The 16,022-nt window shown below is 34.9% G+C and overlaps 1 protein-coding gene across 4 annotated transcripts in view; it reads right to left on the reverse strand.

Annotated features, from left to right (window-relative positions):
• Lgr4 (Leucine-rich repeat-containing G protein-coupled receptor 4) overlaps positions 1-16,022 on the reverse strand; it is a 329,080-nt gene that overhangs the window by 206,283 nt on the left and 106,775 nt on the right. The window contains exon 1 of one of the 4 annotated variants that reach the window (XM_074185453.1): positions 1,815-2,099. The exons of the other annotated variants lie outside the window; for them this stretch is intronic. The gene's annotated coding sequence lies outside the window, so the exon portion shown is untranslated. Of the gene's footprint in view, positions 1-1,814; positions 2,100-16,022 lie in introns of those variants that run through there. 4 annotated transcript variants of the gene reach the window in all.

Genomic DNA, 16,022 nt, shown 5'->3' on the forward strand with positions numbered 1-16,022 from the left:
TCGTTATTCATAATATTATATTGTTTACTTATTTCTACACCCTCATAGGCATCTAGTTGTCTGTTGTTGTTAACTTGTCTAACTAATCTTAATAAACTGAAGTCTATAGAATGGTTTTGTTGCAAAATATGATGGGCGACTGCTTATTTTTCAGGTTTTCCATATTTTATTGAGACAGAAAGCGGAATTGTCTGACCTGACATTATTATATTCGGTGTGAGACATTTATCTCCTTGGAGAAAACCGATGCCTGGGTTTTTGTAGCATTGAATTGAACCTGGTTACTTTTATTCCAATTAGAAATCACTCCTAGATCCTCATGAGAATATGCAACCTCCTGCTGCCGGTAAAGATTTGCCTCCATAGCCGATGGAATTGAATGACGAGACAAGTTGGCTGTCGTCAGCAAAGCAATATATTGGATGAGCCATCTACCAAAACGTTTCTCCTGTTGAAGTCCATCAAACGCAAATGTTGAAGTTTTCTAACTCGATAAGACTTGAATTCATTTTTCTGTACAGGCTAGTGGATATGGCCGAATTATGAGCAATCTCTCCCAGGAAATCTTCTCATCAAAATTTTTCATTTTCCACGAATACTAACTAAATCAAATGAATGTCACTTTATCATTATTTAATTTTTTTTTAACACACCCGAAACGATGACTTCATTCAGTAACCGTACATTTTCTTTTGGAAGGTTTTTCAATTTCTGATACATTGCTAGAGATTTGTTAGTATATCTCGAACATCTCGAATAAACAAAAAGCAACCTTTTTTTTTCGTCATTGGAAAAATTCACGTGTTTCCCTTGAAATCGCTCACAAAATTGGATAACTGTTTTATTTTGTGTTTGGCAATTAACTCGACATTCGAATTCATGTACTTTATAATAGGGGAGCCCAAGCAGGGATTTTGGGATTCACTAAAGCGTGTCAGATTAATATACAGGGGGATACCTTGTACCTGGTTAAGTACCTCCACCAAATATGAGCCCCATATAAAAGGCCGCTTGTGAGGGATGAAGTATCACAATAGTAAAAAAAAAAACATGATCATCAGAAATTCTCGAGCGCGTCAGATTAAAGTAGGGTGAGTTAATTACCTGCTAAAAAGTGTATATTTCAGTAATCTGACAATTTGAGAGTGACGTAAAGAAATGGGAGGACAGCAAAGTTGTAAAAAAATAACGTCTTTTCGACATTCTCGAGAGTAGCTAATTTTTTTTCATTTTTTACCACTTTTATTTGTAACTAACGTTACTGCAATTTCGTCGTATAGGGACATTTCCAAACTTATACAATATATAAGGACATTTTCAAACTTATACAATATATATGCTTGAAAATGTCCTTATAGGACGAAACTGCAGTGAAGTTAGTTACAAACAGAAGTGGTAAAAACACAGAAAGTTTCATTTCTCTTTTCTTCAATAATTAATCAATTCATTCATTCATTCATTTAAAAAAAATTAAATAATCATCAGATTATGATACAGCACGTCTAAAACATAAAGATAAAACATATATCACCAGTGTTTAAAAAGAATGTACATCAGACACGAAACATCTAACCAAAGAAAAACTGGAATAACCAGATCCACTAGTAATTTGAATCTCAGTATACAACTTTTCAGAAAATCTTTAACGCAAAGATCTTTCTTTTTCTTCGGCCCTAAATGCTTCAACTGCATTCCGATTGAATTGAAATGTATTCGAAAACTAGAACAATTCAAAAAAGAAACAAAGAAACATATTCTACAATTTTCAAACAAATTTTATAATATAATGAATAATAATTTAAGATGAACCTTACCTTTAAAAACTATCTGTTCTCCTCTGTAACTGACCCTGCTTGAAACGGTTTGGAATCCTCATCATTTGCAACTTATATTATATAATTATTTGTTATTTTTTAAAAAAAGAAAAAAATTCTTCGAATCTATCATGTTAATTTTTCTACTTAATTTTTTCTCTACTCACTGCTTAGTTATAATCATAAAATGTACACTTTTTTAGAAAGTCTATAGATCTAGTACATGGCAGAACAGATAAACATATCTAGGCCAAGTTACTGGATCTGAGACTTTTGAAAAACACGATATGTTACATGTAAATATATAAACTGTACTTCAATATATCAATATCAATATATCATAATCTGACGCGTATTTCAAAATGGCGAATTTTTTTGCACATTATAATAATGGCCGCGAGTTTGCGTCAGATCGAAATCGTCAGATTATTGAATGAGAGCTTTTTTTCGTTGCACTTAACACCCCCTTAGAAAATCTGACGCGCTCGATTAAATTTTTGTTCTGTTCACTTTTAACCCTTACGTACAACCACCCACATCATGCAAACGATCAGATTAACATACCAACATTATTGGAAATACGTAGTACATTGATGCTATCAATATCTGACGCGCTCGAGTATGTCCATGCAACAGTATTTTTTACATATTAAAAAATCTATAGCCGCTTTCCCCACCGATGAAAAGGTATATATTATATAACATTTTTTTCTTTTCATCTGAGCTTTGTAACCTAATATGTCTCAATGACGCTCGAGTAAATCCCCATTTTGCATCGTGGGCTCCCCTGCTATTATGGCTTACTTCAAAAAATGAATTATCACTTATAGTGTTTTTCCTGAATCTATGAGTTTTTTGATACATCATTTTTATCAGTTAATTCTTTTTGATATTCTCATTTCCTGAACAGAAATATTTGGGTAGCCACAAATTTTCAAGAGAAATTTGAAATTTATGAATGGCTTGGTATTAATACAAAAACTACTGGTCTCTCTGAGAGAAATCTATCTGGATTTCAGTGAATATAAATATTTAGGATTTCGATGAACGACATCACCGACGGGAGAAGTGTGTTTGGATTTCAGTAACATACGGAAATTCGAGCTCCTAATAAAAAATTATATAATATGAATGAAGTGTTTTTTGAGAGAAACGTTGAGAAATACAAATATTGAAATGAATCAATGAATATGTGAATACAATGATCACCAAAATGTATAAAAAAACAGTTTCGTATTTGAAAAAAATATATTGATGATGGATTTCAATGAACGAAACTTCATATTGGAAAATGGTTGAACCGTATCATGGAAAACATGGAATGAAGCAAAAAGTTGTCTTGTCATTTTTTGATATTATTGAAAATAGAGGCGGTAGAGCAAAAAATAAAATATTTTATTTTCAGATTTTTTTATATAGGTACTTTAATGTCTGAAGAAATTTATTTAGTTTTTTGTTTGATATAATATCATTACTCATCGGAATTCCTGATAAGTTGCAATTGAATGATATAATATTGTTTTTTTTTTCTATATTGAAGGATAGCAGCACTTGCAAGGATAACAGCACTTCAACAATATCTTGTGCTATTTTGTTTTGAAGATTATTTTCATGAATACCATGCCGTAGGTGGTTGTTTCATTTGCAAAATTTGTGAATATTCCCTCCGAATCAATATAAGCTAGATCATTAAAATACAACAAAAACAATACTGGCCCCAGTACCGAGCCTTGAGGTACCTTATTGACTCAGATATGATTTTATCCAGTTAACGCCTTGATTTCTGAAACCATATTGTTGGAATTTCAAAAACTACACTTCACGATTTGATCTCCACAAACTTCATTCGAAAAATATATCACAACATGTTTCACTAGCACACTAGCTTTATCAAGTGATTTGAAGTTGTTTCTTACACTAATATTTATGTTATATGCGAATTATCGTCTCACACGTATTAAATTACAAAGCGATAACAGCTTCCTGCTGAAAGTGCTAATTGTTCAGTATCAGCAAGATGAACACTTGTGCTCCAGACAAAGCAATTGCTGACACTGTTCAAATATTGTTTTTCATACCAAACATATAAATAGACCCTGCGAGGTCAGAAAGATGTTCATTAACTAAGTAACCATTCTCAAGTACAGTTCATTAATGATAGTTCATATCAATTACTTATTCAGTTAATGTTCCAAGTTTTTCACATTATATTCAAATATTGTAATGAAGTGTTCATGAAGAAATAAACCAATTTTTAAAAAGTGAATTGTGAAAAATAAGATATAACAAATTGGCGCAGTCGTGCAGATTCCTGAACGTTGCTAGAACAAGAAAATTCTAACTGGCAGCGGTGGATTCCAATCCTTCAAGGAATCAAAGAACCAACCCCTTCGAGGAAACAAAGAACCGAGCCCTTCGAGAAAGCGAAAACCAAGAGAACCCGAGAAGTCATCACTTGAAGAAAACCACGGAAGGAACACCTAGTGAAGCCCCTGGTGGAAAACTTCGAGAACAAGACGAATCACCCATGAAACAAATACTGATTCTCCTGCTGATTTCAGCAACACACACAACACATTCCCAATACTCCGTTCAACCCATTAATAACACAATAGGAATTTTTCTTCACGAAGAAAGTACTTTGAAAATTCCCAATGATAAATGGACTCTTATCATCTACAAAGACTTGGACTCCATAGAATTTGCCTTAAATAACAACAACAAAATTTTGGAAAACATGCTATATACTTTTGACCAATCAAACCCTAGAATGTTATCCTTCAAAACCGAAGTGAAAACACACATTAGTTTATTGACCCAAATATCTGACTCACTCGACTTGAAATATCGAGAAATATTTGCAGACACCCAAAATTATTATAAAAGATCCAAACGAGGATTATTTAATGGAATAGGTACCTTCTGGAAAGCCAATACTGGTAATCTAGACTCATCAGATGGCGAATATTACACCAACTGTATTAATAAACTCACTCAAGACGAACACCAATTAGAAACCCTTTTGAAAAATCAAATATCGGTGACCACATCAGTAATTAGAAATTTCAACACAACTATTCAAAAACTTCAAATCGATGAAGAAAACTTCAATCGAGATATCAAGCAAATAGAACAATCAATCTATAACATTTCAGACGATCTTGCATATTATGAAGCACAATTGAAAACATTGGAAATATGTGAAACATTAATGGAAAGCTATCTTTTCTTAGAACAACAACTTTTTGTATAAAAGGGGAGTTGTTATATGCGAATTATCGTCTCACACGTATTAAATTACAAAGCGATAACAGCTTCCTGCTGAAAGTGCTAATTGTTCAGTATCAGCAAGATGAACACTTGTGCTCCAGACAAAGCAATTGCTGACACTGTTCAAATATTGTTTTTCATACCAAACATATGAATAGACCCTGCGAGGTCAGAAAGATGTTCATTAACTAAGTAACCATTCTCTAGTACAGTTCATTAATGATAGTTCATATCAATTACTTATTCAGTTAATGTTCCAAGTTTTTCACATATGGGTCGAAAGTTTGAAGGATGCAAATATCTCAGAAACTACTGAGGATTTTATCGATTTGATGAAACCATCATGTTGCATTCCCAATAAGGCAACATTTTTTTCTTTTATTCGTCCTTGTTGGACCTACCGTTTCCGAAATAGCAATAGTGGTATTAGCTAAAAAAAACGACTTGTATATGTGTTGGGATAGAACTCAATGGAACAGCAAAACCAGTAAAGTGGATGAATTCGTAGATAATTCAATTGAAAACACAATAAAATTTTGTGCGGAGAGAAATCAGTATCGGTGAACCGTGGAAATTGGGGATCTACTTGAAAGCGTAATACCTACTAGAAAGGAAATTGAAACATCTACTCAGTTTCAATTTCCTTTCTGAGTCGAGGGGAAGACAAGCAGATGTACGTTTCCAAGTTTCACTGTAGAAACTGATGCAATGAAGTTTTTGAAAACAAATGAGAAGAATATAAATCCTGTTAGGTTTCAAAAATAGTCAAAATAGTCTTGTGGATTTAATTGATACATCTTCAGGCACATTCCAGAACTGGTTATGTTGTAAACGGTCTACATTTACTTGTAAATATTGTAGATATTGTTCGTTTATTTATTATGGAATCGACAGAATTGTCATTTATTGATGACGAACTTTTCGTCACAGCTAGGGACACTTCTGGTTTGCCAGTGTGCCCAACCTACATTTTCAAAGAGTTTCCGTGATTTTTCTGTAAAAACAACAGTGTTTTCGCCGCCATTTCTATTGTATCTCGTGTATTGTACAGATATTCAACTATTCTACTAGATTTTCCTACGATCAAAAATACTTATTTTCTATCTTGCTACCCTATTGGTCCAAAATAGTGACAGCAAGTTGTTAATCAACGTAGTCGATTGTTTTTTTTTCTAATGAGATTGATAAATCGAGAGGAAAGAAGAAAACCGAGGTCCTCTCACTTTTTGGAGATCGTTGCCCTTTCCTGTACGTGATAATTAGCATTTTCCAAATAGACATAAATGTTTTCTCAAACATCCTGACGGGAGTAGGTTTATTTGGATAAATAATAAGTGGAAAGTGTGTATTGGGTATTGTTCCAAATATATCGTTGCGAATTTGGAAGGGATGACCCATATTTCCGCACTCTTAGGAGGATTAATAAAGCTAACTATACGTAAGTCAGTCACGCCATTTTACCTCTCGAATGAAAAAAAAATGTTTCGAACTAATTTTATCATTAAATTTTAGTGGCTATCGAAATTCTAACGTTTACATAAAATCATAAGAAGATCAACAAAACAAAGGCGCAAGGTTCTGCCTCTTAACATTTACAAAGTTACGTATACGATCAGAAACAGAAAGGAGAAAAAAAAACAACTCTTTTGAAAAGATGGTAGGTCACTTATATGATGAATTACTCTCGGTTTTCCTAGACATAGTTATTGTAATCACTTCAAAGAGGGAATTTATAAACTCGTCAAAGAATTTCCAAGTGTAAAGCAACATCTTCTTTCTGGTAGACAGATGGTTGCTTGTACACATAAATTTCATGATTTTGATTTTTTTCAAGTATTATTTCCAAAATCAGGCTTTAATAAACCGGTGGTACTTTATTGTATAGTTGGATATCCGATGTGTTCTTATCATAAAATATATTGAAAATATATATTCCTTGAAAATCTTTCCAAAGTTCCTCGTATATTGGTGGTATGGAGCTGAGATGTATTTATCTTGGTTTTTGTCCTTTCTGAAAGTCGAGATTTCGTTCATTCTTAACCTAAACTTCTTCTTCCTTATTATGTCATCTACAATACCCCTCGAGAAACCGTTAGTGGCTGCTATTTCCTGTATTGTACGTTTTTTTTGTGACCCTATCATGTGTTAGAGGGAAAGTAGAAAGACGATGCACTAAAAATTCAACTCAGCACCTTTGTACTGTCCACAGTGATGTGCACTGCCAGGAATATACATATACGTGCCTGTTTCTTTTCGAAATATATCGTATTCTATCCCTTTGTATTGGCTCCTCATTACCAAAACGTCAAGAAATGGTAGTTGTCCCTTATTTTCTAACTCGTACGTGAATTTTATTGATGGACATCTATTATTTAAGAAGGAAACAAAGCCCTCAAAATTCGATTTTTTGGTATCGAATATCGCGAAAATATCATCCACATACCTTAACCAAATTCTAAGAAAATACTTCGACTTTTCTTTGGTTTCCATTTCGAATCTGCTCATGAACAGGTCTGCCAGGTAGGGGGACAAGGAATTTTCCATGGCAGTTCCTTCCTGTTGTTCATAAAAGCAACCTATACCTGGAACCGATTTTGTTTCATACACAAATTATTAAGAGAAACGAATTCATCGATTTTTTTTGGTGCATCGTCCTTTGACTTTCCCTCTAACACATGATAGGTTCACAAAAGAAAAACGAACAATACAGGAAATAGCAGCCACTAACGGTTTCTTGAGGGATATTGTAGATGACATAATAAGGAAGAAGAAGTTTAGGTTAAGAATGAACGAAATCTCGACTTTCAGAAAGGACAAAAACCAAGATAAATACATCTCAGTTCCATACCACCAATATATGAAGAACTTTGGAACTAGGTATGAAGGTGGTTTTTAAAACAAGTCATACACTACAGAGGCTTTTGGGAAGTCCAAAAGACAAAGTCGAGACTTCGGAAAAGTCTGGAATTTACGAAATTGAATGTAAGGACTGCGATGCAAAATAATATGGACAGACAAAAAGATATATTGAAATGAGATATAAGGAGCACATAGCACACTCAAAATATGGAAGACCTGAAAAATCAGCAGTCGCCCATCATATTTTGCAACAAAACCATTCCATAGACTTCAGTTCATTAAGATTAGTTAGACAAGTTAACAACAACAGGCAACTAGATGCCTTTGAGAGTGTAGAAATAAGTAAACATAATAATATAATGAATAACGATGATAGACCAATACCAAATAGCATACTATATAGCTTGTTGAAATAATATTGTTGGGTTTACTGATTACTACATAAGGACACATTGTAAATACACACATCGGAAAAGTCTAGGGATATTTTTAAAAATGGCAATAATTTTTTTTTAGATCGCTTTAGGGAAAAAAAAGTTGACGGGTGATTATTAAACGAATGTAACTTACAACAAAATTTATTAAATGGTCAAAAATACTAAGTGCGCATATAAGCAAAACTAAAAAAAAAAATATGGCTCTTCTTTGGCACCCCGAAAAAAAATCATAATACAAAAAAAATTGGAATCAGTACAAAGTATGGCCTCCACGCTGGTTTATGTCGGCCCAACATCTATCGTGCATCGACAAAATGAGATTGTCAATGTCTTGTTGAGGTACATTTGCCCATTCAGCGATTAAAAGCTCTCTCAATTGAAACGTTGTGTGAATGTTCCCCATATGCGGAGTAATTCTTCGTTGAAGCATGTCCCACACATGCTCGATGGAATTCAGGTCCGGTGATTGTGCTGGCCATGGCAATACATCAACTTCTTCGTTGGTGAGCCAGTCAGTCACTAGACGCGCGACATGTGGACGAGCATTATCGTGCATTAGGTGGAAGTTTTCACCAACAGCACCAGCAAGCGGACGGAAGATAGGTAGAAGAATGATATCGAGTTACTGTCGAGCTGTGAGGGAGCGATTTGGAAAAATGAGATCGGTTCTGCCGCCGATCATGATTCCGCCCCATAGCATTACTGCATTACTGTACCACCTCTGTATGTGTGGACTTCCTGGACGTGTCTCAAACGTTCATTATTTCCAGGTCGTCTCCACAGTCTTACTCGACGAGAATCTGGATGAAATCCAAATCTGGATTCCTCTGTAAACAAAACTGTGGCCCAATCATTTGCATCCCAGTTTTGATGTTCTTGACACCACTCTAATCTTCTACCGCGATTGCCTCTCGACAAAGGTGGACATCTAAGTGGCCTTCTGTTGTGGAGATCTGCTTCATACAGTCGATTTCTGACAGTATCACGACCAATGGTTACCTGGTGCGTCTGCTGCAACACGTTAACCAACTCAGGTGCTGTGATTGTCGGTTGTCTTCTTGCGGTTAAGACCAAAAATCGGTCTTGAACTGCAGTTGTAGCGCGTCCTCGCCCTGGATGTTGTTCGGCTGGACTGCCAGTTTCACGGAAACGCCGCCACAATCGACTGATAACACTTTGGGAGACCCCCAAACGAAGAGCTACATCATTTTGTCGCATGCCACCTTGAAGAAGCCCTACAGCTCTATTCATCTCAGCCAATGGTAAGTGATGGCGTTCCATGTTAAAGCACAATATTTCCAGTTTAATTGCTGAGCAAGAACTGCATAGAATGTACAAACTCGACACTTTCAGATTATTCATTTTAGCCGAAAACCTACAGTTTGTAAAAAACTTGATAAAAGAGTAGTTACCGTTTTTGCAGGCTTTGTTCAACCAATAGAAATCTACAGGGTGGTCGAGTGTACCACTTTAATCGAAATTAAACGACCTCATGCATTTATTTTTATGATATTCAGTACGTTATAAAAATATCCCTAGACTTTTCCGATGTGTGTATATTTAGATAGGCAATATTGTGAAATTAATTTTTATATAGCTGAAAATTGTTTTATATATAGCTATAACATTCAAACATTACACAAGGACATATTGTAAAATGATAGTTAGGGCTAATTGTAAAATTAATTTGAGGTGGTATACCTGTATGTGTGGTATACCTGTATGGTTTACCTGTATGATATATCTGTATATCATAAATAGCTTTAGTCTCGCAAAGTTTACAGTTTTATCTTCCTCTTGAAGATGATCACTTGGTGATCGAAACACGTGTCGAGGTGTTGAAAATAACGATTTGGTGTTGGAAAAAAACTCCAGTAATATTCATTACTGCACTAAATGTTCCAAATAGTACATCATAAGTTTCGAAGGGTTAATAAACGCCTTGGAATGAACCAATTCAGGTGTTCCATTTTTGTTTGGCAAAGCCTAAAGCAATGCAAATTATAGGTTCTGGTCCGATTAAGCTGCTCGCAGCACCCTCTTTTGCAAAGGAGTCAACAGCCTCATTGTCAATATGGCTAGGAAATCAGACCAGAGACAATCTGTTAAGTCTTCCTGTTGAGGAGAGTCGTTTTTGTCATTTGCTACCAATTTATACGTCGCTCGATAGGGGTCAAGAGCTCTCAACGCCTCTTGACTGTCCGAAAATATTTTCATTGACTCATGTATGAGGTTGGATTTTTCCAATATTTCCGCACACAATTCGATATCGAAAATTTCCGCTTGACATACGCATAGGTCGCATAGGTTCCTAGGCAGGTTGATATCCTCCCTACTCGGGAACAGTACTTTATAAGACAGTTCGTAGTTGACAGTTGGAGGCGGTCATTTCCAGAATGCTGAGACTTCCAGTGTCAACCAACAGTCTGTTGCACTTTGCACTGGATTGATTTGGGCAATTGGCAATGTACGCAAGTCTATATGCAGTATATGCAGTCTATATGCAGATATGATCTTTGAGAATCAGCTCAAGCGTTTTAGATTGGGAGGGTAAAATACTAATGGGCCTAAGATCAGAGTAATGTGTCGGAGAGTTACACTTAGCCAGGGGGAAGGAAAACACGAGGAAATGATACACGAATTCAGTATGAAGGTGATGTATTCCAAGAGATGTGTTTCCACCAAACGAATCATTCGAAGTGAGATGCTGTCCGAACCTACAGCGTTGCTTCTGATTTTATTTAAAAACTTCTGTCCAGTATGTTCGTCAACGGGAGAGAATCTGAAAGAATTTGCAGTGTTCCTAGTTTGGTACTTTTCTAGAAGCGATGATTAAAATTGTGTTTTGTCAGGGAGGGTAATATTGCAAAAGAACTGATTGATTTCATCTAGGTGGTAGTTCAGGGTTTGACTTCTGACGCAAGATGTCTAAATTACGTAATGTGCTCCACGTTGCCTTGGCATCTTTCTTCAAAAGAACAAATTGAAGATACGCTTTTTTCTCCCGACGAATAGCAGATGTCGTATAGTTCCTCAGTTCTTTATAGCTATCCCATGCTACAATGGTTTTAGTTTGCTTATATTTTTTAAATGCGCGGTCCCTTAAAGATATCATCTGACGGATGTTGTACGTCAACCAAGGTGCGGGTGGCTTGGTAACTCTGATATTTCGAAAAGGAGCATGGATATCAAATAGAGTAATGAGATTATGGTTGAATGTTATCACCATGTCGTCAACGTTATCCAACCTATATATTTCATCCCAGTCAATTGATGTAAGATCAGTCAAAAAGCAATCTTTATCAAAATTTGAAAAATCGCGATAAAAAATCCACTTGACATTATTCTTTTTGGTGCCAAAATTTTTGATAGTACACGAAATGGCCATATGATCTGAGATTCCTTGAATACCAGTAATTTTCACATTTGAAATTATTTCAGGATGCGAAACAATCAGATGATCCTATAAATGTAGGTAGTGCAGTGTCCAAAACTGTACACGCCTCAGCAACTTTTGATGCTTTATAACGCTCATATCAGACCTTCTTTGGAATATTATTCACGCGTATGGAGTTCTGCCTCCTGGATTGTATCCAGAAAAGAACCATCTGCCTTATTGGAGACGTGAACATTCATGCTATCTTGATAGCTTCAAACATCGATGAAAGGTTGGAGATTTGTCTCTCAAGTTACTCGCCACATATGATTCCACCAAGAGCGATACACATCATTAATCATGAATACGCGACGAACTCTCTCATTTGGAGAACTCCTTCTATGTGGAATACATTTAATAATAATAATAATAATATTTATTTCAGAATATCAATACAAAGAATGATACAAAATTTCGATATATAATGAAATAAATATGGTTGAACTCCTGAGAATCAATCTATCGTTACTAATTCATTTGCGATTGAATCGACAAATTAACCACAAAAAACTGAAAATTTGAAAATGAAAAGAGCAAAAAAATGTTAAACGGTTTCATTGAAAAAAAATTAAGTGAAGTAGATAATGCACTGAAAAATAAAAAAATATTCAGAAGGTCCTAGGTAGTATTCAACGAAAGTCATTTTTTGTGGAGGAAAAAATCAGTTTTTTTATCGACCTTTTTTGGGTAATTGTTACCTTCCACAATCTGAAAAACATTTTAGTTTACCCCGATAAGTTACTGCGTAAAAATCAAAGTATTTTTCACATTCATCAGTAACTTGTCGTATTTAACAATTTTGCGTATCAAAAAAAAATTATTAAGAAATAATACTTATCTTTTACGTTTCGGAGGCCAAAATCTGCCTCCGTCTTCAGAAATGGATGAAAAATTCGAATATATTCGCAGTTATTCCTTTTTTGATAGCTTATTTCTTTACTTCTTCGACAGATGTCAAAGAAGTTTTGAAATATGAAATTATGTCAATGTTGTTGATTGACAACTGAAACATTCGATGTAATACAAGGTACTCTCCGATGTCAGTTTGTTGCCATTTCGCCACTATCCAAGTACGGTCTATTTCTAAGGAGCTATTCGAGATACAATTCTCTCCAGACATGAGAATATACGCTGATTCTTTCAGCTTACGTCTCTTAGAATGAGGCTCATTGGTAATCTTTCTTGTCCTATTCCATTCCACCCGATGTTCACCGTCTGATTTTAAAATGTGTTCTGATAATTTTGATCCTGTCAATTGTCTATTTTTTATATAATCTCGATGTTCATTCTCACACACTTTCAATGGTCTTGAGGTTTCACCAATGTAACTTTTACCACAAGAACAAGGTATTTTATAAATACAATTTTTTGTTTTTTTTTCAGTGTTGTTGGGTTTTGTATGTGTGAGTATAGATCTCAGTGTATTTTTTGTTTTGAAAGTAGTTCTAACATCATATATATTTCCAATTCGTAACAATTACCCAAAAAAGGTCGATAAAAAAACTGTCCTAGGTAGCTGTCATCACACTACTCTCATCAGTAATCTACGGCATTGATCAGATTGAAAAATAATAAAATCGTTACATATTTACTCAGGTTATGTTACGACAAACGATTTTATTCGAAATCTGTTTCCAGTTTCAGGTACTGCCTAAAAAAACACCTGAAAAATCAATAATACCCGAATATATTCTATGACACATTGGCTCTTGTAGGCCATAGCTAAAATATTTGTAGTATCCTTATGTTTGTATCGATATCCGCCTCATGAATTAAATGTTGTACCCGCTATCACAATTCCAATTTTATTTTAGGTCTTTTGTTATTTTTTTTTGTTTTTCAACATTTTTTTTTGTAAGGTGCAAGAGGAAGAATGAACTCTGTTCAATCTTGTATCCTATTGACAAATTTGTATTTTGTTTTTCTCCATATTGTATCATGTTATTTCAGCTGTCAATAAATTCATTTATTATTATTATTATTATTTCAGCTCATCAATACCGTAGATCACTGGGGAGAGTGATGTGACGACTGCTACCTAGGACCTTTCGAAATATAATTTAGTTCTCATTACATCACTATTATTTTTCAACAAAACCGTTCGACCTAAACAATCTTATTTACTTATTTTTTTATAATTATTCAGTAGTTTTCCAAACAATTTGAGTTTGAATCGAATTGTGTTCCTATCAGGTAAATACCTCCATCAAATGGATGCTCTCAAACACAAACTAGAGAATAGTTTCACTGTGAGAATTAGGAATCGGACGTCTTCTTCACTGAACTCCATGAATAGAAACACCGAGTAATCACGAAGATATATATGAACATTGTGTTTAATGATCGCTTGCTGACAAAACCCTTATTATCATTATATTCGGGATATGAAACTGTCAGAACGGACAATTATTCATTTTGAGATCATCGTTTGATCTCTCTTTGTTCGATCTCACAATGTCAGAGAAATGAATCAAGAGTTCATCGTGAAAGATATTATTGTTACGAGCAAGGTCAATCAGGAAATCATCAGCTCATACATTTTGAGCGTATTGGGAGCTTAAACTGCTTATACCGATAACCAGATAACTGAATATTCCACCATGAATTTGATGGAGTAGATTGTTGTGGATTGCCCTTTGGATAATTGTAATAGAGATGAGTGGTTACCAGTACGATATCATTTAAATTGATAAATGTAGTCGTTATACTACATGGTAGGATATTGATTGTCAGTCTCAGACTGATGTCATCTACACTGATTTTTCTGAAGCGTTCGACAGACCCGACCATAGTATCCTGCTCAATAAGCTTTCGACTTTTGGGTTATCCAATGAATTAATTACCCTCTTCAAATCGTATTTCTACAATCGTAAGCAGTACATCCAACTCAGTGGCCTCAAGTCTATCGAATATACCGGGTGTCAACGAATCTATTAGACAAGTCATAATTTCTAGACTATTAGGTGTATCAAAACGAGATTTGGTACAGATGAATGGTATGTGGAGAGGAGAGTTTTCACATATTTTTCACTTTCCGGTCACTTCCGGTTTCAGCGGAAATGGCTCCGGTTCTGAATTTTTAAATGGAACACCCTGTATATTGTAACATTTTTGGATTTCTGAGACAATTCTGGATTAGAAACTGACATTTCCGGAAGTTTTTCAGCCTACTTGATTTTTTCAGAGTTACTTTTAAAATTGCATCTAGGTGGCCATGATCGGACGTAAACTAATCTATGGACCTCAGGTGATATCAGAAAATTGCAATAGCGGAGTTTTAGTGACTAGTGTGTTGAATATGAATGAGACAAGTTTACAAAATAACATTTTCGTGTCTAACTATTATTTTTCAAATGGCGACCATTTTTTGACAAGCAATTTCCGAAAAAAGGATTTTTTGACGAATCTAACGTTACTAATTTATTTGCGATTGGATCAACAAATTTAACAAATTTAACTAATAATTTCAGCGATGCACTTAGATTTTTTGCAATATCCTAAGTTCTTGAAAATTCCACTATAGTAAATTTTCAAAGTGCATCCCTCCTTGTTCAAGACACATTTCAGCTCGTTCAATTGTTTCTCTCAACACGTTTTGTAACATTTGAGGCGATATACTTCTAAATGCCTGTTGAATCCTTTCTTCTAAGATTTCGAGAGTGGCTGGGGCTGTTGCATAGTAGACCCTTTCTTTTACATATCCCCAAATGAAGAAATCTAACACAGTCAGATCCGGTGAGCGGGCAGGTCACCGTACTGGACCGTTGGTTGCAATAACTCTATTATTAAAATGCTCTATTAAAAAATCAAGTACGTCTCTGCTATTATGGGGTGGTGCTCCATCTTGCTGAAAGTAAATTTGCCGTAAAACTTCTAAAGGCATATCATTAAGATGATCCTCGATTTCATTTTGAAGAAAACCCAAGTATTTAACCCCTGTTAACTGACCTTGAAACAATATTGGACCAATTATTCTGTTTCCAACGATACCAGCCCAGACATTGACGCCAAACCTTTCTTGAAAATTGCCCTCTCTCATTGCATGTTGATTTTGTTGGGCCCAGTACCGACAATTCTGCTTATTAAACATGCCATTATTTGTAAACCGTGATTCGTCGGAAAATAGAATGAAGTTGATAAAATTTGGGTTAACTCTATGATTTTGAAACAACCAATCACAAAATACTACTCTTCTATTGCCGTCGT

Source organism: Leptinotarsa decemlineata, unplaced genomic scaffold (assembly GCF_025532065.1).
Source record: "Leptinotarsa decemlineata unplaced genomic scaffold, Ldec_3_MD MMD2_tig00026374_RagTag_RagTag, whole genome shotgun sequence".
NCBI classification, from domain to species: domain Eukaryota; kingdom Metazoa; phylum Arthropoda; class Insecta; order Coleoptera; family Chrysomelidae; genus Leptinotarsa; species Leptinotarsa decemlineata.